Below are 27,738 nucleotides of genomic sequence, written 5' to 3'. Positions count from 1 at the left end.
GCGGGTGTATGTGTGGTATCACAGAGTAGCCTCATAGTGTAGCATCACAGTGGCTGAACTTAAAATCTTCCTTTTACTTCCTTTTACTTAAAATCTTCCTTCCTTCTCTTTCCTCCTTACCTTCCTCTCTCGGCTTCCTCTTCTTCTGAAAAAAAAAAAGAGTTATGGTGATACCTACTGCATTTTACTTTGTGTAAAATACATAGAACGACCCTGAGTATAGTAGATGCACAATATATGTTACCTACTGTTGACTGTTGACATAGAATTCATTTTTGTTTAATTAGTTGTAAGGCTTTGAAGTTCAACATTTAATTTTTCAAATACTTTGTCAGTATGCAGCACTACACTTCTCCATAAAAAGCAGAAGCTGGAGCCCATCATGTGAGAAACTCTAAATATTTTTAAAAAGAATTGTAGTATTCATTGGCCCCAAGTAAAATGTCGTGGAGCTATAAACCATAGATGTGTGAGGTTAAGACACTGAGCACTTCTGTTGTTTTAAGCACTGGAGTCACATAAGCTACTTTTATTTTGTAAACCATACTCTTCCATGGCATTTGACTTTCTGATAAGAAAAACAATCCTGAATTAATTTCTCCACATTTACCATCCACATTTACCACAGAATCAAAATTCCAAATCAAAGCAACAGTCAATTCTGTGCTTTTTGTGTGTTAGCTTTCATATGTTTTCTTGTCCTCATGACTCATCTTTTCCATTGTCAATTAATAACCATGTCCTCCCTCTTGCTTTTATTCTCCCCCAAGCACCCACATGCCTGTGATGGACTGATATGGGTTCATCTTGCATCTGATGCTGTCTGGTGTCCTTGCTCCCTCCCTGTTTAGCTGTGGCTCCAACCCAGAGTGTGCATACCATTCCCCAGAAGCTGCACAGACTAGGCAGATTTCACAGTCCACACAATTACCGATCACTTGTTATTCCTTAACCCCAAAGTCCAAAGGTTCCTCTGCTGACCCTTTGGGCCAAGGACTAATCTGTTGACCTTGGCATTTTAGGAGTAATTTCAGAGATTCAAGTGTTTCTTCTCATCCTAACAGTAAAATGGAATGTTACTAATAATTATCTCAAGGTCATGGTGTAGATGGAGTTTGGGGTCATCCCATGTTATCCTTACACTTCTCTGAACCTTAGTAGGAAAGGATTCAGTATTCCAAACTCAGAATTATGTGTGCTGTTATGGTCTCTCCTGTTTCGCTCAGTTATTTCTGTCCTTGAGCTTTAAAATGCATCATTTTACAGCTAAAGTCATCATAAAATTTAAAGTTATAGTACCATTATAATATTCAACAACTCATAGAAATTTTAATTTGGTTTGAGATTTAAAGTCACAGTAATAAAAGTAACTTAAGGAAATTAATTTGTATTAAATTTTTAATGATATTTATAAGCCAATAGTTTCATCCTGCCTATAAACCCAACTGAAATGTGACCAAGTGTCTGTGTATGTGTGCAAGAGTGTTCATGACCCAAACTGCAGATGACCCAACCATAGAACTTGTAAATAAATTTTGGGACATGGTACAAGGGACTGTTATACAGCCAAGAGAATAAGCAAACTACGACTCAACTTCCCCTAATCTCAGAAATGCCCATGACCACTCAAACACCCTTCAAGTGTGAGGGAGGCCAAGGTGCAGTGCAAATATTGTGACCTAAACAATGTGCTGTTGAAGTGCTACTCTTGATAAATTTTCTAGAAACTGATGACCACATACTAGCTGCTAGCTCTTGCTGTTGTCTCCACAGATGCCAACACCCGCTCCATTTGCTCCTCTGTAAACCCACCTCTGCATTTTGCTTTGCCTCCCTTGTTGCCTGTGGCTTCCTCTGGAAGTGAGCTCTTCATCTCTAATTATTGTCAAAACACTGTGCACACCTAAGGTTGGCTCCTTGGTCGACTGGCATTGTTCCCCCGTGGTCAACAACTATCTGTGTGGTACTATTTAAGTTTCTCCTTCAGTGCCTTTTCATAGGGTTTCAGATGCCCGCCTCACAGGCAGCCCATTTCAGCTTTGCCAGGAGCAGCTGGTGAGGTATCTGGGTTTTGTTATCAACCATTGTTAGGGAATGACCAGCTGAGCACAGTTGGGAGGCAGCCATGAAGCTTTGATGCAGCAGAACTGGCTGTGCTTCAAGGACTTGATGGCTTTCTCTTGCCATTTGCTGTAGTTTTGATACTAGTGAATAGGGTGGACCCTCCTATGGACACATGTGCAACAGCAGTACTTTTTTCGTCTTCACTCTGATTACACGGTTCTTGATCCAATTCATCGATTGCCCAGACAGGAACTGCCTACACTTATTTGTGCTGACTCTTGACTCTATTTTACACCTTGAAAAAATAGTCAGAGGAGTTATTCTCTTTCACTCATAATTTATGTTTGCTTAACAGTATGATATAAATTGATGTTTACCATGGATTTTGTAAGCACTTGAAAAAATAATTCTATAAACAAAATATTCATCTAATGGGCCAAGTTTTGAAGTCCAGTGATAATCTGTGCTGAATTCCTTCTTTTCAGCCTAATGAAGCAGTTATTCTAAGTAAATATAAAGCTTTTACATGCAGCACAGACATTCTTTTAGATTGCTAATATAGGGTCAAATAACCTGAATTTATTTTATACTAGTGTTTATTTATTTTATACTAGAGAATCTTTAGATTATCCAACAGGTTGACAATCAACATTTAAAAAGCTTTTCAATTTCTAATTGATTCTTCCTCTTATTTAGTTGTACTGATAAGTACTTGTAGTAAATATTTCGTGGCATTACTTGATTTAATTCTCATAAAAAACCATCACGAAGGCAATATTAGTCCTGGTTTTGAGGAATTGGGCCTCAGACAAGGGATAGATAGAGTTCTCACAAGAAATACCTGGTAGATCTGTGATTCAAACATGGGCCTGCTGATACCAAAGCTAGTGTTGATAACCATGTTCTACCTTTCAGAATTACTAGTTCAGGAAGAAAATGTGACTATTTTAACAATTCTCTCAAATCTAGAACAAGCCAGAATTATTTTGCTGTCTGAATTTATAGTACATTTGGATTATTAAAAGGTTAATTTTGAAAACAAATTCATTTTATCATACTCAAAATACCCTGCATTTGATTTTGTTTGCATTTTTTTAGTTAAATTATTTTTATTTCAGCTATCCCCATGCCTGTTAGGCAGTTATGCTTAAAGTGAGGTCCTTTGCCTGAGGATCTTCTTTTTTTTTATTTTTATTTTTTATTTTTTAATTTTTTATTGTGGGTTGTTCAAAACATTACAAATTTCTTGACATATCATATTCCACACTTTGATTCAAGTGGGTTATGAACTCCCACCTTCACCCCATACACAGATTGCAGAATCACATCAGTTACACATCCATTGATTTACAAATTGCCATACTAGTGTCTGTTGTGCTCCGCTGCCTTTCCCATCCTCCCCCCTCCCCCCTCCCCACCTCTCCCCTCCCCTCCCCTCCTCTCTCTCTACCTCCTCCACTGTATAACCCTGAGGGTCTCCTTCCATTACCATGCAATTTCCCTTCTCTCTCCCTTTCCCTCCCACCTCTCATCCCTGTTAAATGTTAATCTTCTTCTCCTGCTCTTCGTCCCTACTCTGTTCTTAGTTACTCTCCTTATATCAAAGAAGACATTTGGCATTTGTTTTTTAGGGATTGGCTAGCTTCACTTAGCATAATCTGCTCTAATGCCATCCATTTCCCTGCAAATTCTGTGATTTTGTCATTTTTTAATGCAGAGTAATACTCCATTGTGTATAAATGCCACATTTTTTTTATCCATTCGTCTATTGAAGGGCATCTAGGTTGGTTCCACAGTCTTGCTATTGTGAATTGTGCTGCTATGAACATCGATGTAGCAGTGTCCCTGTAGCATGCTCTTTTTAGGTCTTTAGGGAATAGACCAAGAAGGGGAATAGCTGGGTCAAATGGTGGCTCCATTCCCAGCTTTCCAAGAAATCTCCATACTGCTTTCCAAATTGGCTGCACCAATCTGCAGTCCCACCAGCAATGTACAAGTGTACCCTTTTCCCCACATCCTCGCCAGCACTTGTTGTTGTTTGACTTCCTAATGGCTGCCAATCTTACTGGAGTGAGATGGTATCTTAGGGTGGTTTTGATTTGCATTTCTCTGACAGCTAGAGATGTTGAACATTTTTTCATGTACTTGTTGATTGACTGTATGTCCTCCTCTGAGAAGTGTCTGTTCAGGTCCTTGGCCCATTTGTTGATTGGGTTGTTTGTTCTCTTATTGTCTAATTTTTTGAGTTCTTTGTATACTCTGGATATTAGGGCTCTATCTGAAGTGTGAGGAGTAAAGATTTGTTCCCAAGGTGTAGGCTCCCTATTTACCTCTCTTATTGTTTCTTTTGCTGAGAAAAAACTTTTTAGTTTGAGTAAGTCCCATTTGTTGATTCTAGTTATTAACTTTTGTGCTATGGGTGTCCTATTGAGGAATTTGGAGCCCGACCCCACCGACTGTAGATCGTAGCCAACTTTTTCTTCTATCAGACGGCGCGTCTCTGATTTGATATCAAGCTCCTTGATCCATTTTGAATTCACTTTTGTGCATGGCGAGAGAAAGGGATTCAGTTTCATTTTGTTGCATATGGATTTCCAGTTTTCCCAGCACCATTTGTTGAAGATGCTATCCTTCCTCCATTGCATGCTTTTAGCCCCTTTATCAAATATAAGATAGTTGTAGTTTTGTGGATTGGTTTCTGTGTCCTCTATTCTGTACCATTGGTCCACCCGCCTGTTTTGGTACCAGTACCATGCTGTTTTTGTTACTATTGCTCTGTAGTATAGTTTGAAGTCTGGTATCGCTATACCGCCTGATTCACACTTCCTGCTTAGCATTGTTTTTGCTATTCTGGGTCTTTTATTTTTCCATATGAATTTCATGATTGCTTTCTCTATTTCTACAAGAAATGCCATTGGGATTTTGATTGGCATTGCATTAAACCTATAGAGAACTTTTGGTAATATCGCCATTTTGATGATGTTAGTTCTGCCTATCCATGAACAGGGTATATTTTTCCATCTTCTAAGATCTTCTTCTATTTCTCTCTTTAGGGTTCTGTAGTTTTCATTGTATCAGTCTTTCACCTCTTTTGTTAGGTTGATTCCCAAGTATTTTATTTTTTTTTGAAGATATTGTGAATGGAGTGGTTGTCCTCATTTCCATTTCAGAGGATTTGTCGCTGATATACAGGAATGCCTTTGATTTATGCGTGTTGATTTTATATCCTGCCACTTTGCTGAATTCATTTATTAGCTCTAATAGTTTCTTTGTAGAGCCTTTTGGGTCTGCTAGGTATAGAATCATATCATCTGCAAATAGTGATAATTTAAGTTCTTCTTTTCCTATTTTGATGCCTTTAATTTCTTTCGTCTGTCTAATTGCTCTGGCCAGTGTTTCGAGAACTATGTTGAACAGAAGTGGAGAGAGAGGGCATCCCTGTCTTGTTCCAGATTTTAGAGGGAATGCCTTCAGTTTTTCTCCATTCAGAATGATGCTAGCCTGAGGCTTAGCATAGATTGCTTTTACAATATTGAGGTATGTTCCTGTTATCCCTAGTTTTTCTAGAGTTTTGAACATAAAGGGATGCTGTACTTTGTCGAATGCTTTTTCCGCATCTATCGAGATGATCATATGGTTCTTATTTTTAAGTCTATTGATGTGGTGAATAACATTTATTGATTTCCGTATATTGAACCAGCCTTGCATCCCAGGGATGAATCCTACTTGATCATGGTGTACAATTTTTTTGATATGTTTTTGTATCCGATTCGCCAGAATTTTATTGAGGATTTTTGCATCTAGGTTCATTAGAGATATTGGTCTGTAGTTTTCTTTCTTTGAAGTGTCTTTGTCTGGTTTAGGTATCAGGGTGATGTTGGCCTCATAGAATGAATTTGGAAGTTCTCCCTCCTTTTCTATTTCCTGAAGTAGCTTGAAAAGTATTGGTATTAGTTCTTCTTTAAAGGTTTTGTACAATTCTGCTGTATACCCATCCGGACCTGGGCTTTTCTTAGTTGGTAGTCTTTTTATGGTTTCTTCTATTTCCTCAATTGATATTGGTCTGTTTAGGTTGTCTATATCCTCCTGACTCAATCTGGGCAGATCATATGACTTAAGAAATTTATCTATGCCTTCACTATCTTCTAATTTATTGGAGTATAAGGATTCAAAATAATTTTTGATTATCTTCTGTCTTTCTGAAGTGTCTGTTGTGATATTGCCTTTTTCATCCCGTATGCTAGTAATTTGAGTTCTCTCTCTTCTTCTCTTCGCTAGCATGGCTAAGGGTCTGTCGATTTTGTTTATTTTTTCAAAGAACCAACTTTTAGTTTTGTCAATTTTTTCAATTGTTTCTTTTGTTTCGATTTCATTAATTTCAGCTCTGATTTTAATTATATCTTGCCTTCTACTTCTTTTGCTGTTGTTTTGCTCTTCTTTTTCAAGGATTTTGAGATGAAGTATGAGATCATTTATTTGTTGGTTTTTTCTTTTTTTAAGGAATGAACTCCAAGCAATGAATTTTCCTCTTAGAACTGCTTTCAATGTGTCCCATAGATTCCGATATGTTGTGTCTGTGTTTTCATTTATCTCTAAGAATTTTTTAATTTCCTTCTTGATGTCTTCTATAACCCATTGATCATTCAGTAACCTATTGTTCATTCTCCAAGTGATGTATGCTTTTTCCTTCCTTCTTTTATCGTTGATTTTCAGTTTCATTCCATTATGATCAGATAAGATGCATGGTATTATCTCTACTCCTTTTTATTGTCTAAGAGTTGCCCTGTGACATAATATATGATCTATTTTTGAGAAGGATCCATGTGCTGCTGAGAAAAAAGTGTAACTGCTTGATGTTGGGTGGTATACTCTATATATGTCAATTAGGTCTAGGTTATTAATAGTGTTATTGAGTTCTATAGTTTCCTTATTTAACTTTTGTTTGGAAGATCTGTCCAGTGGCGAGAGAGGTGTGTTGAAGTCTCCCATGATTATGGTGTGGTGGTCTATTAGACTCTTGAACTTGAGAAGAGTTTGTTTGACGAACATAGCTGCACCATTGTTTGGGGCATAAATATTTATGATTGTTATGTCTTGTTGGTGTATGGTTCCCTTAAGCAGTATGTAGTGTCCCTCTTTATCTCTTTTGATTAACTTTGGCTTGAAATCTATTTTATTTGATATGAGTATGGACACCTGCTTGTTTCCGAAGTCCATATGAGTGATATGATTTTTCCCAACCTTTCACCTTCAGCCTATGTATGTCTTTTCCTATCAAATGCGTCTCCTGTAGGCAGCATATTGTTGGGTCTTGTTTTGTGATCCATTCTACTAGCCTGTGTCTCTTAATTGGTGAGTTTAAGCCATTAACATTTAGGGTTATTATTGAGATATGGGTTGTTCTTCCAGCCATATTTGTTTATTTCTGTTACTAAACATGGTTTGTTTTCCTCTTTGATTATTCCCCCCCCCTTTACTGTCCTACCTCCCACTGTTGGTTTTCATTGTTATTTTCCATTTCCTCTTCCTGTAATGCTTTGGCGAGGATGTTTTGAAGAGATGGTTTTCTAGCTGCGAATTCTTTAAACTTTTGTTTATCGTGGAAGGTTTTAATTTCATCCTCCATCCTGAAGCTTAATTTCGCTGGATACACAATTCTTGGTTGGAACCCATTTTCTTTCAGTGTTTGAAATATGTTATTCCAGGATCTTCTAGCTTTCAGAGTCTGTGTTGAAAGATCAGCTGTTATCCTGATTGGCTTACCCCTAAATGTAATCTGCTTCCTTTCTCTTGTAGCTTTTAAAATTCTCTCCTTATTCTGTATGTTGGGCATCTTCATTATAATGTGTCTAGGTGTGGATCTCTTATGATTTTGCACATTCGGCGTCCTGTAGGCTTCTAGGATTTGGGATTCTGTCTCATTCTTCAAGTCTGGGAAGTTTTCTCGTATTATTTCATTGAATAGACTGCTCATTTCTTTGGTTTGGAGCTCTGTACCTTCCTGTATCCCAATGACTCTTAAGTTTGGTCTCTTAATGTTATCCCATATTTCTTGGATGTTCTGCTCATGGTTTCTTAACAGTCTTGCTGAGCTGTCTATGTTCTTTTCCAGTTGAAATACTTTGTCTTCATTGTCTGATGTTCTATCTTCTAAGTGTTCTACTCTGCTGGTAGTATTCTCCATTGAGTTTTTAAGTTGGTTTATTGCTTCCTGCATTTCTAGGATTTCTGATTGTTTGTTTTTTATAACCTCTATCTCCCTGTATAGTTGATCCTTTGCTTCCTGGATTTGTTTGTGTAATTCGTTGTCGAAGTGATCTTTCATTTTCTGATTTTGCTGTTTAATATCTTCCTTGATACTCCAGATCATCTGAAGCATGTATATCCTGAATTCTTTATCTGACATTCCATCTGCTGCAGCTGTTACCTCTTCTAAAGTTGCGTTGACCTGCATTGCTTGTGGTCCTTTCTTTCCTTGTCTTTTCATACTGCTTGCGTATCTTTCCTGCAGGTGCGGGCGGCGGCTCTGCTCTCTCCTTATTCCAATTGGGGTGTCGTGGCTACCACGCCGGCAGGTCACTGGGCCTGTTCTGCGAGCTGGCGGCGGCTCTGTTCTGCCCCTACTCCAATTGGGGTGACGAGTGTACCACGCCGGCAGGCCACCGGGCCTGATCCACCGGTCGGTTGCAGGTTTGCCTACCCTGCAGGCGCGGGCTGCGGCTCTACTCTGCCCCTACTCCAAATGGGGTGACGTGTCTGTCGTACCGGCAGGCCACTGGGCCTGTCCCGCTGGTCGGTCGCAGATCTGCCCACCTTTCGGGCACGGGTGGAGGCTCTGCTCTGCCCCTACTCCAATTGGGGTGTCGTGACTACCCCGCCTGCAGGACGCTGGGCCTGTTCCTGGCCCGGGCGGCGACTCTGCTCTGCCACTACTCCAATTAGGGTGGTGTTTGTACCACGCCGGCAGGCTCCTGGGCCTCATCCGCCGGTCTGTTGTAGGTCTGCCTACCTTGGAGGCGCGGGCGGCGGATCTGCCCTGCCCCTCCTACCACGCCTGCGGACCCCTGGGCCTGATCTCCAGGTTGATCACTGGCTGCTCACCCTGCGGGCACGGGTGGCGGTTCTGCTCCGCCCCCACTCCAATTGGGGTCACGTGACCACCACACCGGCAGGGCCTGATCCGGGCGTGGGAGAAGGATCTGCTCTGCCCCTACTCCAGTTGGCATGACGTGTGTACCACACTGGCAGGCCACTGGGCCTGACCCGCCAGTCTGTGACAGGTCTGTTTACCTTGCAAGCGCGGGCAGCGGCTCTGCCCTGCCCCTCCTACCACGCCCATGTACCACTGGGTCGCGGGTCTGCCCACCTTGCGGGTGCGGGTGGCGGCTCCGCTCCGCCCCCTCTCCAATTGGGGTCACGTGGTCACCACGCTGGCGAGCCGCTGGGCCTGCTCCGGGCTCTGGCAGCGGCCCGGCTCCTCCCCTCTGGCTCGACGACAATTTGAGGAGACTCGGGTGACTGTGCCTCACCCCCCCCTACCAGGAGACCAACTGCTTATGTCACCACTGGTATTGATGAAGTTCTCTCCTCCACCGCTTTCTGCTGACATCAGATCTCTGCCATGTTGGTATCCTATGCGAATGGCAGCATTTCGTTCCCCTTGCCAGGCAACCAAAGCAACGGGTGAGTCCTGACCGGCCCTCAGCAGGACCCGGACCGAGAAGCAGTTTCCGCGGGCTCCTAGCCCCGGTCCAGGGAAGTTCCGGGAGCCGGAACTCGGCCGCTCCGTGCTCGGTGTAAGCTCCTATAAGTGTAAGCTCCAAGAAGCAGTCCCCGCGGGCTCAGTTCCGGGAGCCGGAATTCGGCTGCTTAGTGCTTGGTGTATGCTCTGATAGGAGCAGGGTCCAAGAAGCAGCCTCCGCAGGCTCCGCAGCCCTGGGCCAGGGCGGTTCTGGGATGGTTCCGGGAGCCGGAACTCGGCCGCCCCGCGCTCGGTGTTTGCTCCGATAAGATCAGGTTCTAAGAAGCACCCAGGCGCTGAACCCTAGCAATCTGTCTGCAAGCCGCAGGCGAATTGCAGCCTGAAATTACCTGATCTATGGCTGAATGAGCTGCGGTCAGTCGAAAACAGGGAAGGTGACGTCAGTTTACCAACATGGTGGCTGCTGGCCTCCTCTGTGGTCTGACCGGTGTGGAGAACCGAGATGGACCGCTTCGTTCCCCCGTCTCGAACCCAGAATTCAGCCCTGAGTACGGTGGTTGCGCGGCTGGCAGAAACTGCAGCGCTGTAACCCTGCGTCTCTATCCCAGCGCGCGCTGCAGACTCTAGCCGTGGGGCGATTTGCTGAATAAGCAGTGTTACCCTCCGTGCGACAAACCTCTGGCGTTTGAGTCCCTGTAGCCGATCCTCGTGCGATGGAAATCCTTCCTCCAGGTTCCGGAGCACCCCACTATTGCTGGAAATTCCTAACAAGATATCCTTTAGCCGTCCTGACTTGTCATACTCCCACACAGTGAAGCAGCACACGGGGGCAATGCACTCCCCTCGCCGCCATCTTCCTTCCTCTGCCTGAGGATCTTCTGAAATGTTTATTAAGACTCACTTGAGCTAGTGTAAAGAAATCTGCACTTAAAACTAAAAATGAAATTTTGATTTTTAAGAGCACCAAAATTCTCCTTTTGGATAGTTTTGCCATGCCTGTGTCATAGTTGATATTTCCTATCTGTTCCTTAAAGATCTTGATCCATAATCTTAGTGTAACTGGTTCTCTGAGAAGGGTCTCTCCACTAGTCACTAGACCTGTTCATATGAAACCTGGTTCTTCTCCATCAAGGCACATGATGAGACCACATATTGCCGACTCCTTGGAATTCTATGTATCCATTGGTCAAGTGTGTTAGTCAGCTTTTCATCTCTGTGGCCAGAATCCCAACAAGAATGACTTAGAAGAGGAAAAATTTATTTTGGCTCATACTTTTAGAGGTTTAGTCCTTGGTTTTCCTTGCTCTGGGCCTGAGGTGACGCAGAACATCATGGTGGAAGGGCTTGGTAGAGGACAGCTGCTCGGCTCCTGGCAGGGAAAGCTGGGGACGGGTAACAGGGTAGATGAACACCTCTAGGGCATGTCCCCAGTGAAACACCTCCTCCAGTCATGCCCCACCTGTCTCCAGTTACTATCCAGTTAGCTACTATCCAGTTAGTCCATTCAAACTAGGATGGACTGATTAGGTTACACCTCTCACAATCCAATCATTTTACTTCTGAATATTCCTTCACTAACGCAGAAGTTTTGGGGGATAAGATTTCATATCCAATCCATGTCACCGACGACAGTTTATGGAATTCATGCATGCTCCCTTTCCTGGCTCTAGCAAACATCTACAGTCTGGGTAATAAAAGCTTTGTTAACCTGGATTCCTGCGTAAATATGGGATGGAACAGAACCCACAGTTGATTCACATGGATCTAGCAAGAGCGAAGCCTAGCATGATGCTAGTTATCTTCCAGCATTCATTCCATATTTATTCCTTAGGTATAGAAACACCAATTTTTAGTCAGCCACATTACTACACAGATAAAGAATAAATTTTTTAGTCTACATTGAACTTAAGCATATAGGGATTATTACAATTTACTGTGAAATACAGGTGGGAATTTATCTTATTGCTAATGAGCATCCTAAAAGACAAGGGTGTGCTCACCTTTTTTACCCCCCTTTCAAGATTCCTGAGAATTAAGTGTAATGTCTGGAGCTTCAGCAACCCTTTTATCTATGATATAAGTTTTAAGACATAAGCCACAGTCATTAGAGCAAGATGATGAAAGGATCCTGGACTACTAATAATTTCTGTACTGCCCTGGGAAGCTTACCTCTGGACATATTTTATATAAAAGAGAAATAAACCTGTAAATCACTATTTTTCAGATCTTTATTCTCTACTATCTCACATATACAAAGCAGTATGATGCTTGCAATTATTTAGAAGCCAAGACTATTGTATCAATTGGAAGCAACATAATCCATAATTCAGGACATTTTCTCCACTTGGAAAGAGGTGATAGTGGGTACCATGTCTCCAATGTAGGTGAATTAATGAAAGTTTTGTAGATTACATGCCTTTTCGGAGTGGGATATGATGCCCGTGCACATCAGCCAGTCTTATAAAATGATACTCTGCATCTTCTGAACCACTTTGCCAGCTCACCAACTCTCAGGCCAACACACTGGTCAGCATGTTGTCAGAATAGATGGAATTTATGAAGTATGGCTGGCTTCTCTCAGAAACAGCTGGAGGAATGAATTTTGTGAACTCACTGAAGACCATAAGCATGCTGTAAAGGAACTTCCAAACAGCTGATAAGTACATTTATTTTTGGTCCTCATTTATTTCTTGCAGATTCATATTGATCAACTGACATGTTGCTCTTTCATGCCACTCTTGTAATCATCCGTTGTTTTAGAATCCTGCAGTTGTTCAGGAGACTTAGCATTCAAAGTTTAACACCTGGCTTTTACATTTGAGGAAAATAAGCCTTCGCAGCAATGAGAAATTGGGAGGCACCCCTAGGGGCCCCCACTTTCCATATATCACTCATTTTCTAAATTATTCTTCCCTCTAAAGTCATTTAAATTCCTTTCTTCTACTTGAATGTGAATTAACTCACTCAACATTCAGATGAGATTATTTTGAGTTTACTCCAACTTTTGCATTCCTGTCCAGAAATTTACAGAAAAAAAAAAAAAAGTGGCTCTTCCTGATGTGACCTTCTGAAGCAAATGCTTCTTTCAATAGTCTCCTCTTGGAACATTTATTCTCTTTCAACCAGTTACTTCCCTCCTGCTTATAAGTGTACCTAAGTCTTTCCCATTTTTCTATCATCTATTATTTTTAATACCTTTATTTTATTTATTTGTTTTTATGTGGTGCTGAGGATTGAACCCAGGACCTCACACATGCCAGGCAAGTGATCTACCACTGAACCACACCCTCAGCCCTCATCTATATTTTTTAATGTAACAAGAATCTATTAAGTCTTTAAGCTTTCAAATCCTTCTTCAGCATCTGGGCAGCTTCGTTCAGAGATGTTTTTGCAGATCCTCTATTGCCTTAGTACCTTTCTATTCTTGTTATTTTGTTATTCTCTGACATCCTTTTCTCCTTACCACTTTTCTTATTGATATAAAATACCCTTATATGTGCAGATATAAGTACCCTTATATCTGCAACTACTGAGTGTTCTGTAAATTTTTTGAATGAAGAAGGAATATAATAGTCAAATAATTATAACCCGATCTGGCTTCTCATTAAATATCCTTAACCAGGGGACAGAACTGTGAGTGCAAACATAAGCATAAAGGAGGCACTCAATAGTTTCTATGTGCTCTTTATGCCTGTGCACTAGTCTCTGTTCTAAGTTTCTGGCCTCAGGATGTGCAAGGCACCCTTTGGGCCACTTGTGAATTCACAAGGGTAGGCACTGAATTATCCTAACAGAGACAAGGAAAGATGTGACCTCTGCTGTCACACAGCAGGTGAGTACCAGAGCCAGGACTAGAGCTCCTGTTTTCCAACTCCAGAGTCTGCTCTCTTACGTCCCGACCATTCTGTGTCACCCAGGCCTAACAAAAAAAAAAAAAAAATTAATGCTCTACAAAAAAAAAAAGAAAAAAAAAAGTCTGCTTCCTACCCCAAGGAGCATTTCCCCCAAACATCTTCTTTTCCAACTTGCATGCTGAGTGACTGACATTTTTGTTATTCAGTCACACTCTTCAAAGGCTTTCGAAAACTAGAAAAAACATTTAAACCACGAATGTGCCACATAATGACGTAAAACATAAAATCACATAAAACTCTAAGCAACTATTGACACTGGAACTTGAAATTATGTATCAGATAATATAATTGATCTTCGATAAGACTTGAAGAAATAGAACATGAGACAGCAAGTTGAGTTTTGAGATGTTAAAGGAGATCATCTCAAACTGCTGAAAATGGAGGAAAGAAAACCGAGTAAGATGGTAACCCTGAAGGATATTTGAAGAAAAAGGAAAAGGAGAAGATTTGAAATTTTGACAGAGTAAAAAGAACTAAATTTGTTACTATCAAAATATTCTATGTGGCTCAGCTACCTCCATCTTACCTGATAGTGACTAATTTTATTGTATTCATTTTATTTTAGCTTATATATCATACTTTCAGTGATGTCATTAGGGTCAGTAATTTCTTTCTCTAGCTCTAGCTGTCTATTTTAAGAGCATAATTCAGACAGATCCCTCTTAACCAGAAAGATTAATCTCCAATTTTACAGTATAAGTCCAATAGGAGAGCTATGCCCAATATATAGAATTCTACTTCAGCAATTACTTTTATTAACATCAAATTTTGCTTTAAGACACATCCTTGAGGCCTCGTTTCCTGAATGAGAGCCAACCTCCAATTTTTACTGCCTGCCAACACTGTGGTTTTTTAACTTATAAGTTTATTATAATAAAGAAAAATTAGTTTAAGCATTTTTTAGTAATCCCTATGTATGGACCTCATTTACATGTTTAATAAAGATAGGTGGTGTCATTTGTCATTGTAATCAGTTTTGATCTCATGAGCCTTTCAATGAATTTCCTTCTCTCAATTGGAGGAAGTTGTACATGTGCTTTAGACATGAATCATCTATTTTTTGTTAGCAATTCACTGCTTCTATAAATTATGAATTGGGGTAAAGAACTATGGAAAATATAAGCCTGCTTACTCTGGTTGACACATATACTGAAAGTGGAAAAATGTTAAGTGAACAGTATTAATTCCATGTATTTGTGAGAGTGATTTTATCAAGCCTTTCTTTGATCCATTGGATTTTAAAGCAATTCACAGTTGTATAAGATTTGCTTGGCCTGAGGCAGTGTACTTTGTCTGAAATCCTCATTCAGAAAATAGTCCTGTTTCCTCAGTTGCCTAATCCTCAATCCCTTAGAAACGTACCCCCGGAGGGCAGGTTTCTTACTGTTTCCCAAAAGCGGCAATATATTAAAGCCTACTATGTTCCCATGATGGGACAAAAAGGATTGACCAGGTTAAGAAGTACGAAGAAATAACTGCATTCTAGGCATCAGCATTGATCTGTGTCTTTGCTTTGACAGCTGGAAATTTAAAATTGTTTGGAGTCCACACTGATTCCAACCATGGGTTTGTCAGCCTCTACTCCTGCTGTTCCAGTTCAGACCTCAAGTGCTTCAGATCATCAGACAGCATCACCGCCTTCAGGATGCCCAATGCATGAAGGGTAAATGAAAGGCTGTCCAATGAATGCAGAACCCTCTGGTCCAGCCTGTGAGAGCAAAACATACTCTGTGCCTGCCCACCAAGATCGTGCATATGAGTATGTGGAGTGTCCTGTTCCAGGCGCGGCTGCTGAGAAAAAGGAGAACCTGGATCCTTCAAATCTGATGCCACCACTAATCAAACACCAGCTCCAGATCAGCCCTTTGCATTGTCTACCGTCAGAGAGGAGTCATCCATTCCACGAGCAGATTCAGAGAAAAAGTGGGTTTATCCTTCTGAACAGATGTTCTGGAATGCAATGTTAAGGAAAGGGTGGAAGTGGAAGGATGAGGATATTACTCAGAAAGATATGTATAATATCATTAAAATTCACAATCAGAACAATTAACAGGCCTGGAAGGAGATTTTGAAGTGGGAAGCTCTTCATGCTGTGGAGTGCCCTTGTGGTCCATCCTTGATCTGATTGGGAGGGAAAGCAAAACAATATTCACCAAGAGCAAGAATTCGTTCCTGGATGGGGTATGAGCTGCCAATCAACAGGCACAATTGGATCATCACCGTTGTGGCACGGAATTTGGATATGTGATAGATTATTAGGATGGCGGCGAAGTCAACAAGGACTACCAGTTCACCATCCTGGACGTCCGCCCTGCCTTGGATTCACTTTCAACAGTATGGGACAGAATGAAAGTTGCTTGGTGGTGCTGGACATCATAACCACTGTTTTGTTTGTGATGCAAAGTATAAGAGAGATACATTAAACTATTTTCCCCAAACTGAACTGCACTCATGATGTAACGGGAACTTCAAGTGGGTAATACACTTCATCCTCCACTTAGCAAAGGGCCCCTGCTCCATTCAGTTTTGAGCTGCATTTTGCCTTGCGGTTTACAACAAATAGTTTTAAGTTTTCTTCCCGTTTGGTTTAAGTGGGAAGCAGTCTCTCAGTTTGTCCGTTAGCTGCAATATTGCCTATGTATTTCATCTAGAAAAGTCTGAAAAAGAGTTTTTAGAAAGTAAGGAAAGCTGCTTTTTCTTACCGTTTTCTCAAGAATATTTGAGAGGTAAAACCTGAAAGCCAGTGTACTGCTCATGAGCTTTTACCTGGTCAAATATTTTAACTAAAATCATTTATTATAAATAAGCAATATCTTTTTTAAAAGAGACTATTATTTCTGAAGTCCCTACAATTTAGTAGAGACCCTGAACAAAATGCAAAGCCATACCCTTGCACTCCAGCAAGACTAAGGCATGTCTTGGCTCTCAATTCTTATTTATATGCATTTTTTAGACTGGGCCTTGTTAAAGTAGTTTCAACTCATCATGAGGTGCTAATGCATATGCTCTGAAACATATATTTTAATTTTAAAAATATTTCCCTGTTGTTCTGATATGTAACTCTGCTCCCCCCAAACAGGTCTCTTCATTGTTCCTGGAATTTCAAGTTATCCCAACTTTGAGTCCTATTCCTTCCTCCATTGGAAGCCTTCCTCCTGGTTGGCTTAATCCAGATTTAAAAGTCTGGCTCAAGTCACAGTGCCAGTGATTATATTTAGCTGAGTATTAACATTCACAAGAAGAGTATTTTTCTCAGATGTAGTTATGTTTGCATTAATTCACTGTCTCAATTTTTATGTTTTAAGGAAGCTTTAAGCTTGATGTTGAAATTCCTTGTATCACTTACCCCAAAACTGATTGTTCTAATTATAACAGCATGTTACAAATGACTTTTTTTTCAAATGTTGATAATATTAAATCCTTTAATTAAAAAAAGAAAGAAAGAAAAAAAGGAAGAAAGAAAGAAAATAATCCTATGTATCCATTCCTTTCAATAAAACTGAGTGGCAAGATTAGATCCACAAGATTCTCAGTGTGCATTCTTTGGGTGCCAGCAGTTACATTGATTTCAGATGAATTTTAACTTTTATTGTGCAATGTACTGTCATAGAAAGGTAACAGGATATCCAAATATGGCTTTTCCTGTCTGGGAAGAGTTTAGGCCAAGGCCCCAAAGCTGAGAGCAAGAAATGCCAAGTACTCCCACAGTTAAAGTAAGATGGACATTTGTAAAGGAAGAAGGGACAAAAATGACTCTGCCAGCACTGGTTCAGACTGTGCCAAAGAAGAATTCAGTAGGAGGCAATTCATAGGAGGGTGACTTAGTTTTGGCTGTTACAATGAATGAGAATAGGCTGGGTCGCTTAAACAGAAGATTCAGGAGACTGGAAGTCGGAGATTAGGGGGCCAGCATGGTCAGAATCTTGGTGAGAATCATCTTTCTGAATTCCCGAGTTTGTTTTTGCATGGTCTTTTTTTTTTTTTTTTTTTTTTGATGCCCAAACCCAGGATTGAACTATTCTTCTTTTTAAAAGGCCATTCATCCCCCATCTCATCTCATCTACACCTTGCAAAAGTATACCTCTAAATACCACAACATTAGGGATTAGGGCTCCAAACTATGAATTTCTATGTGACACATTCAGTCCCTAACAGAGAGAGTAAGGGCTCCCTTGAAGTCTACTTTTGTTGACCTTCTGGGGCATAAGGCTCCTATAGCCCAAAACATGGGCCCACTACAACCTGAATACATTAGGAAAAATCAAACTACCTTTCCACACCTGAGAATGTCTTTAAAAGCTATGGCAGCTTCTGGAGAGTTTACCCAACAGTAAGGAAGAATAAACCAATGGAATGAATTTAATGGGGGATGTTGAGAAACTCAGTTGCCTTTTCCTTGGGGCCTAATGAATGCAGCTCAGTGAAGTGGTTCAACTGAAGGAGCTGGAAACTCTGTGGTTGTCAAAAATTCAGTATATGACACACTGATATTCCACACTGCAAAGACCTTGAGATGCGGAAAATTCACTTGTAGAAGCTGCCTGTGGGTTTCAGAAGCCCAGATAAACCATTCCCCAGAACATTAGAGCTGAAAAGAATCATTAGAGGTTGAAAAGAAAATTTTGTGTTTAAGTACAAAATAGTGGGTTATCAAACAATCACTATTTCTCACTCTGAATATTGTCTGGAAATAAACAAAAAACAAACCAAAAACATCAGCAGTAGAGTAAGGGTTATTTTTCCTGTTGCTACCATAACAAATTTAAATATCTCACAGTGCTAAAGGTCAGAGAACAAGTGGGCTCATCTGGTTCCTCCAATTTCATACCTTGGAAATCGTGGTGTTCTCTGAGCTGTCTTCCTTCCTCTGGGGGATCTAGGAGGAAATCTCTTTTATTGCTTATTTAGGATATTGGCAGAATTCAGTGTCTTGAAATTATAGGTCTGAAGTACTGATTTAGCAAAGGACACCTTCAGTTACTTTGATTTTATATTTTTAGTTGGGAATATCTTGGCCCCTGTGTTGAGTCCCTTTCCTGAAGTTGTGTGTACATGCATAAGTATGTACATCTGATTTTGCTTACTGATTTAAATTTTTTTTTAAATTTTCTGGACACATGGTCTAGATTCTGCCAATGGCTCCTAAGTAGGCCCAACTTAGGAATAGTTTGGTCCACTCCACCAGATCTCCCTTCACTCCAACAGATTCTCTTTTCTCCTATAATGACATAGTCGTTGGATTTAGATCGCACCCTGAATACAGGCTAACATCTTCTCAAGATTCTTTACTATTTACACATGCAAAGACCATTTTCGAAATAAAGCCACAGTCACAGGTGCCAGGAGTTTGGACTTGCACATATCTTCGGAGGAGTCACTATTTGAACCACCATACCTAATGAAGTATTTGAGGGTGATCAGGAGACTGTGCTGGCAACTTATTCCCAAATGGTTTAGGGGAAAAAATCCCTATTTTTAACATACTTGCAATATTTATAAGTTTGAAACATTTTCAAAATTAGAAAGATTAGAAACAAATTAGAGCTCTGTTACATAGTGGTTAATAGCACAGATAGCCGTGAGATTATTCAGGTTTGAACTCTTCTACTTATTGTCCACGTGAATTTGGGCAGGCCACTTAACCCATCTCAGCCTCACTTCCTTTGTTTGAAAAATTGCGATAATAGTATTTACTTCATAGATTTGTGAGGATCGAGACAATTGTGAAGAGCTTAGCAAAAAGAACTTAGCCTTTAGCAAACAGTTAAACAGTAAAATCAATTATTTTCACATATTATCATTATATGCTCATCAACAGCATTAAAATTGTCTAATTTTTATGTAATAGTAGAAAATAAGAGATGTGCCTTCAGGCTAATAAAATTTTTTTTTAACTTAGCAGACCAGTAAGACTTGTTCTTTCTACACTAGTTTACCAAAACCATACATTCTTGCTTTCCTCTGGTTGCATTTAATTGTGTCATGTTTTTCAGCATGGGATTTGTAGTGTTTGCCCTTTAAATGTCTTGATATAAACACTCAAAGACCTGGAGATTCTTAGAAGTCCAGCCTTATTATGGTGGTTAAGTAAATGTCTCTAATATTGGTTGTTGTATCATGCAGGAGGTGTTCAGATACAAGTTATAGGGTAAAAGTAGAGTTCCTTAAACAAGTAGAAACTCATCTGTCTTACATGGAAAGAAGAAGTAGTCATTAAATCCTGCTGAGGCAGTTTACTGAGGTCAGCAAGGACAGTCAACATCATTAGCTTTTGTCCTCCTCTCTATTGCCACATAGTCACAAGATGGTAACAGTGCATGGAGGTTTTTAGGTCTACTCTTAGGCATGAAGAGAAGAGCTCAAAAAGAGCCACACCAACTGTTTGTGAAAAGAACAGCACTTCTTAGAAAACTGTATCCCCATCCTTTCTGTTCATCACCTTTAGGAGAACTGCACATGAGACTCCAGAGATAGGTCCCTGTGGGTACTGTAGAGAGGAGAGGAATGGTTTTACTCGAATTCAGATAAGAACTGGGATTGGGATCTGCTGTCCTTATGGGGCTAAACTTGGCATGTTAGTCAAACTTATCTGGGTTTCTATTTTCAAGGAAGAATGGGTAGGGGATGAGTATGTAGGCAACGGGTGGCTTGTCATAATTAGCCATGGTCCCTTAGCCAATCTTCAAAGCTGAAATCCCATACTTCTAAAAATGTATCACTTTAGTGCCAGGCCTTTCTGAAAACATCAACCTAAGATACACCAGTAAAATTGTTTCTAATTTGTTTAATATTAAAACAATTATAAAACATACAGAGAAGTTACTGTATATTGTTCACATATGGTTCAGATGTGAATATAAAATAGAAATGCAGAGAATCCTCTTTTATTGAGGAGGAGCTAAAAACTCCTAAAAAATTAGTCCCATCATGGAACTGTAAACTTTTAACTTTGGAAAGAGGGAAGAGTTTTTCATCACATGGGAGATGAAACCCAATCAGGGGTCATGGGTGGAGACTACTTCTGTCTCATGATCAGGGAAAGACTGAAAGGTAAAATACAAATCCAAAAGCAGTTCATCCTCACAACGTATGATGATCATCTAGTCCTGCTCTCAATGAAGGTATGAAAGCACCAACCCCCAGAGAGAGAAGTCAGGCATGTTGCCAGATGTTGTACAGTTGGGCAGCACAAATGGGTCTCAGACCTCCTAACCCTTATCTAGTGTGCTTTTCTCTGTATCCCTCTGAGACTGAGGCAGTCCAACACCCTGGACAAAAGAATGTGCTGAGCTGTCTTAATTCTGGTAAGAAAAGAACAGAAAGGAAGCAAGAGAAATTCCCAGGAGAAACTAACCTCCCAGCTAGGAAGAGAAGACCAGGGATAAAGGTCTTGATATCACAGATGAAGACAGAGAGAATATTGCTGTGAATGTTTGGTTTTATGTAACCAGCAAGTCTTCACACCCTAGCTGGTTCTCTCCCCTTCTCCCTCTTTCTCTCTTGCTTCCTATTTTGACTTATTCAGCATCTGTTTTCTAACTGGCAAAATAGGGTATAATGTGAATGCTTTTAGTACAAACTAGGTTTTAAAATATTTCTAGGGGCTGGGGTTGTGGCTCAGTGGTAGAGCGCTCGCCTAGCATGGGTGAGGCCCTGGGTTCAATCCTCAGCACCACATAAAAATAAATAAATAAAAATAAAGGCATTGTGACCACTTACAACTAGAAAAAAAATATTTCTAGATTGTGTCCACAAACAATCAAAATTACGGTTCACAATCTACTAGGAATTAACTATCTCACAATTAGCTCAATGCAACTAGTTTTTCCTCCAGAGTTGGAATGAATTTCTGAGATCTTACTAAACGAAGTGATTGGCTTTTGTGTAGGGGCTGTGATAGTCAACAAATATTTGTCTTTAAACATCTGAATCAGCTTATTGTTGTGAGACGTTTGCACAATGGGACAAATAGAAATCATGAGAGATTTCTAGGTTTAAATAAGCAGCATCCAGAATCTCATTTCAGATTCAATCTAAGGCCTGTTCATTGAGTAAAATGGTGAACAGCACTGCTCACACTTAGAATATCATTACCTTTTCAATGCCTAAAAAAATTATTTAAATGGAATATTTGTAAGTTAAATGCATCATATATGGCAATATCACTAAATATAAACCAGTGTATAAGTGACTATGAAAATGTAGAATTACAACTCAATAGCTTATGAGTTGCTAAAATGAGCATCATTTTTGATGGGCAGTAGAAAATGGCAATAAGATTCACAAAGGGTTGCTTAGAAGTCTATGGTGAAAACAATAATTTATTAAGAGAGAACTAGCAGGAAGCATCTCCCCTAACCTGCCGCAGTCTGGCTGGGCACAAATACCGAAGTCTGGCTGGGCACACAATCACGAGCCACCACACAGCTTGTAGATTCAAACAGCAACTCTTTATTCCCGAACTCACACCAGCCGTCTACAATCACGTTCTGGGGAAATCCACGTTCTCTGCCCAAATCCACCTCCACTGGGCTTCTATCTCCAAAATATACTGTCTGAATCCCGTGAGAACTCAAGGGGAACTCAGGCAGCAGGATACGCCCTATTCCCAGGAGGAATAATCTTAAACCTGGAACGCCCTAAACTGGAACGCCCTAAACCCGATTATCTTAAACCAGGAACACCCTAATCCGCCCTGGTCCTTGAGCAAGGTCACCTACATTCAATGTCACTGCAACATGGGGTACGCTGGCAAGGAAATTGTCATACCTACTTGGCTAATGGCTCCCAGCACTAACCAAGCTTTGTATTACGTCTTTTGATCCTCAAAGAAATACAATATGGCAATTTTTATTAATCCCAATTAGCAAAAATGGAAATAACTCAATAACTTTTTCAAGATCCTACAATTGGTAGGTGGTGGAGTCAAGATTTGAAGGTAGTTTTGTACAATTTCAAAGTCTATATAACAGAGTCCTGCTACCCATGGCAGCAGAGCTAAAAATCCAGTGCTAAAATTCTCTTCTTTATGTAGATTTGTGGGAGAAATCTCCATCCTGGTTTCTAGCCAGGAATCATACATTGAAGGCATCCTGAGTAACTGGGATGTTTAAATTGAAGACCACTCTAGGCACATCTTATTCTAGCATTCCTGTTGCAACATTTAGCATCAAACATCTGAGCCATATTTCACAAGGTCAAGAATTGATGCCTTTTTTTTTAATCAAACTTCACTTTTTCCTTTGCATTAATTATTTTCTTGTTCTGCAATTTGTTCCTGTGATTCTCTCTCTCTCTCTCTCTCTCTCTCTCTATATATATATATATATATGTGTGTGTGTGTGTGTGTGTGTGTGTGTGTGTGTGCGTGTCTTTGTCCACAGTTCCTGGTTCCTTCTCTCCAATGAAGGTCATGGAAACTCTAATCTCCCCTCACCTTTCTCTCTTGGAATTGACCATAGAGATAATTATCTGAACGAATTTGGTAGCATATCATAAGACCTTCATTTCAGAAGGAATCCTGTTCCATTCCTTGGAGGAAGGACTGCCGCTCAGAGAGGCCAATAGGAATTTAGACAGAAAGGCCTTGCTTGGTCCCCCTCCTCAGTCTCTTACAGTTTTGTCCAATCACATTTCCACCCTGTTGTCCATGCTTCAGTCATACCTATGCAAGGAGGTCTCCGTAAAAACCTCAAAGGACAGGGTCAGAGAGCTTTTATATAGCTGTACACATGGAGGACGAACATGGATTCACCTGCATTCCAGGAAGGTGGCCCAGCTGGACATGGGAAGGAGGGTGGCACAGCTGGACTGGGAACAGAAGCTCCTGAGCTTGGGACTCTTCCATCAGCTGACACATTTCTTCATCTGGCTGCTTAGTTGAATCATTTAATATGTTGTTTATAGTAAACCAGTGAATGCAAGTAAATGTGTCCCTGAATTCTATGAACCACTCTAACAAATTAATGAAGCCTAAACAAGGAGTGGTAAAAACCTCAATTTGTAGCCATTTGTCAGAGGTTCCCGAGGCCAGGAATTGTGACTAGTGTCTGAATGAGGACCATTTTGTGGTAGTGAGCCCTCAACCTGTGGGATCTGACGCTGTCTCCAGGCCAGTAAGATTTGAATTGAATTGAATAAGAAGTTGCCCAGCTGATGTTCACTGTATAATCCTGACATTTTGAGCACACAGAAGTGTTCTGCACTGAGAGTGTATAGTAGGAGAGACTGAGTTTGAGTTGCATTTTTCTTCTGAGTCACCAGAGTTCCATTTTCACAGATAATTATTTTATGTTAGTTTATTTTATTGCATGGTTATAAAGTAACTGCTTTAAATCCGACCCATAACAAGGCATACTATGAAGAATGAAATAAAAACCCAAATAGATAATTCATAGAACATGAACTTTAAGAATGAGGCATTAATTTAAAATTAAACTCATAAACTCTGAAAATGTATATAATTTAGTTACATTGTTTCCTTCACTGTTAACATTTAGTATTGCTATGTGTGAGGAGAGCAAGGAAGGAAGGAATGGATATTCATTCATTTTTTTCATGACTAGTCATTTGTGTTATGAGTCAGGTATTATGCAAAGTCTGAGGAATAAAGGATGACTAAGACATCTTCCCACACATCCTAGAAACAAACACAGTGGACCATCCTCATTCAGGGTTCTGCATCTATGGATTCAACCTACTGTGGTTCAGAAATATTACATTGCTGCTTACATATACTGAATGAATAGTTAGACCTATAATAAGTTGTATATACACAGACCAGATACAGACTTTTTTTTCCTTGTCATTGTTCTACAGACAATATAGTGTAATAAAGTTACATAACATTTGCATTGGATTAGATATTATAGGTTATCTAGAGATGTTTTAGAATACATGGGAGGAGGGACTTGAACATTTGTGGATTTGGGCACCTGCAGGGATTCCTAGAAACAGTCCCTGCAGACACCAAGGGATAATTGTGTATGATTTTTATTTGTCAACTCTATACCCTGGTAAAAAATAAAAAAAATAAATTTTATAAATACATATCCCCTATCCTTATTGATGACTGCTATAAAAGGTGATTAGTGTTATAATGGAAATAAATAAAAAACATTCTGAGATTAATGCAGTAAAAGGACAGAAAGTTTAGCTTTTGATATCAAGCAGACCTGGATTTAAGATGATTGTTAATTCTATTCTTTTATGTCAAATTGTTGTTTAAAAAAATTACCACATGTTGGGTGACTTAAAACAGCAGAAATTTATTCTCTTACAGCTCTTGAGTCCAGAAATCTGAAATGAACTGTCACATGGCCGATTCCTTCTGGTGGGTCTGGTGGTCCCATGCCTCTTTCCTCATTGCTGGTGTCTCTGACAATTCTTGGATTGTAAATGCATTGCTCTGATCTCTACCTCTGTAATTATATGGCCTCTTTTTATGTCTTTTCTTCACACAGCCTTCTAATAAGGATACCAGTCATTGGATTTAGGACCCACAATTTCATTATGATCTAATCTCAGTCAATTGCATCTGCTATTTCTAAATAAGGTCTCATTCTAAGTATCTAAGTAGACATAAATTTGGGGGTACATTATTCAATCTAGGACATTCACTTATTAGTAACTTAGATGATTCAATTAAGAAACCAATTTCTCTGTTTTATCCATTAAATGGAGATGAGAATAGTAGCTATCCTTTAAGTTGTTGAAATACTTCAACAAAGCAAATAACAGTATTCAGCATAGTGCTTGGCACATAAAAATTGCTGAAAAAATGCTAAATTGTAGTCGTTCTGAGTGCTATAGTCCAGTTCATTCTTGCAGGGAAAATGTTTTGTTAAATGGTATTTGGGAAGTGTACCAACTTCACTTTTCAAAGTCTATGCTATTTATCTGGCAGAATAGTTTAGATTACTTCTAAAACTTTTTGGAGGAGAACTGTTACATGATAGCAAAAATTATCTGAGAAGTATTGATGTGCCAGGTGTTTTCCAATCTTTAGGATGTGAAAATCACCTTCCCCAAAATGTGCACATGAAAATTTGTCACTTAAATTGGTGTTTAGAGGAAGATAGTGTACATTTGAGTCTGTGAAGCACAGGAGAATCTCTGAGGACAATGTTTGATTGTTATTTCCTATTAACATGAGTAGATCATAAGGGGGCCTTCTCCTCTCCCTCTCCTCCCTGACAGGCAGGTGCAATGGCGGAAGTTATGGGGGCCAGCCAAGAGATGATGGTGGTGACACAAGGTTTCTCCCACTCTGTGGGCTTTCTTGGCAGAGGCTTCTATAAATCCTGGTCCTTTAATCCCCTGGTGCTGGGACTCATCTCCAGTTGGCGGCTGACAGTCTTCCCAGGTAGGAAGAGCTGAATCTGCAAGGTCCCCCAGGGGATGCAGCTCAAACTCCTGTGGGACTGACAGGGCTGTAATCATAGCCCCAGTAGGGCCTGGGCCTCAGCTGTGGCTGGAAATTGGCAATTCCATAAGCCATCCTGTCATCTCCATTAGCCCTGACTGGCCTTGTCCCAGCCTTTCCAGCCCTGGGCATTGGATTGGACTCTTATGTCATTCCTTTGAGTTACTGGGCCTGCCACTGGTGCAGATCTATGGCTTCTTTTACCCCTTGATGGAAGGTTCCTACAGCATGGGGTACATTGCTTGGCCAAACATGCCAAGACCTCTAGGCCATGAGCATTACTGAACATGAGGATGTGTTAATGTTACTCAGTGTCAGCCAGTTAGTGAGTGAGGAGGAACAAGAAGAAAGTAATACCACTCATGACCCAAGGCTTTGGGATCCTGCTGAGCAAGGAGGGACCACAATGACTGGTGATCGCACTGGTCAACATTTGGATTATCATTGGCAGAGTTGCCACTGTGATATATTGGCCAGAACTCAATATCAGACAGCGCTGTTGTTGTTCAGGAGGTGCTTGTGTTAATCAAACCCTTGGGAACTCAAGTTGCTGTAAGGGCCCAATAGAGGCTGGATAATCCTGAAACATGGAATAAGAAAAAAAAAAAAAGGTCTATCAGGAAGCTCTGATCAGTGTGGCTATCCTAAACAGAACTGCCACTTGACTAATGCACAGAGTAATGCCCATGCAGCCACAGATATCACAGGCTTTGGCATACTTGGGCATTCTCAGAACCTTGTAAAACAACAGAGAAAGGAGATGTCTTTTGGCATTCATCATCAGCATTGTTGCCAAGATGGCTACCATCCACAAGGCCAGTGGGCAGTTTGGACTTCTCCCAGGAATCTCAGCCGAAACCTCCAGGGTATTACTGATTTGTCTACTGAGAGAATAGGTGGTTTGCTTTTGTTCTGCCATCAAATTTTCCAAGGGTTGCCAGGCATAGATTGTTGGTATTGTGGAAAAGGGGAAAAGGACTGCCAAGAAAATTGCCAAGCCTCGAGTTATAGAAATCCTGCCTGGTGGGGTCAAGGCTGCTAATGTTCTTTACCAGGACAGTTCCAAAATTTCCACTGAGTTTATTTTGTAAGATAGAACAGCAGATGTTGTTGAGATCTTAGATCCTTAGTACACAATCAGACAATTCTCAAGAGTTGATTTTAAGAAATTTCCTAAGAAGGCAATACTGCCTGCAGGGGTTCCAGCTGTCCATTCTGGGTGACTTGCATGAGCCTATCGAAAACTGCCTCTATGTGCATTCCAAGGCCAAGAATAATATTTTGAATGTTGAGGGGATGTGTGTTCATCTCTTAGATGGATAGGGAGCAGAAAAATATGGTTTTTTTTTCTTTCCACAGCAGAATGAGGGATTTTTCTTTGTGCTGGGATAATTATTATTATTATCTTTGCACAGGAAATAAAATTATTTATTAAAATTACATTGAGAGAAAAAAACAGTAAATTGCAAAAATAAAATAATTAGATCAGAAGCAGTGGATTTTGATCGATACTGTTGATAAATCTACATTGTTAAAACACATTCTATATCTGCTGGGAACAGTGGTGCACGCCTGTAATCCCAGCAGCTTGGGAGGCTGAGACAGGAGGATTGTGAGTTCAAAGCCAGCCTCAG

General features: G+C 40.3%; 2 pseudogenes; both read left to right on the top strand.

The window, feature by feature from the left end:
* The first annotated feature begins 15,208 nt into the window (after nucleotides 1-15,208).
* On the top strand, nucleotides 15,209-16,336 carry LOC124075785 (holocytochrome c-type synthase-like; annotated as a pseudogene).
* Nucleotides 16,337-25,887: 9,551 nt separating this feature from the next.
* Nucleotides 25,888-27,195, top strand: LOC124075724 (selenide, water dikinase 2-like; annotated as a pseudogene).
* The last annotated feature ends 543 nt before the right edge of the window (nucleotides 27,196-27,738 follow it).

Source organism: Marmota monax, unplaced genomic scaffold, assembly GCF_021218885.2.
Source record: "Marmota monax isolate L192 unplaced genomic scaffold, Marmota_monax_Labrador192_F-V1.1 WCK01_AAM20220418_F8-fsc00036, whole genome shotgun sequence".
Classification (NCBI taxonomy): Eukaryota; Metazoa; Chordata; class Mammalia; order Rodentia; family Sciuridae; genus Marmota; species Marmota monax.
Note: the sequence above shows the minus strand (reverse complement) of the source record. Positions and strands in the feature narration are given on the sequence as shown.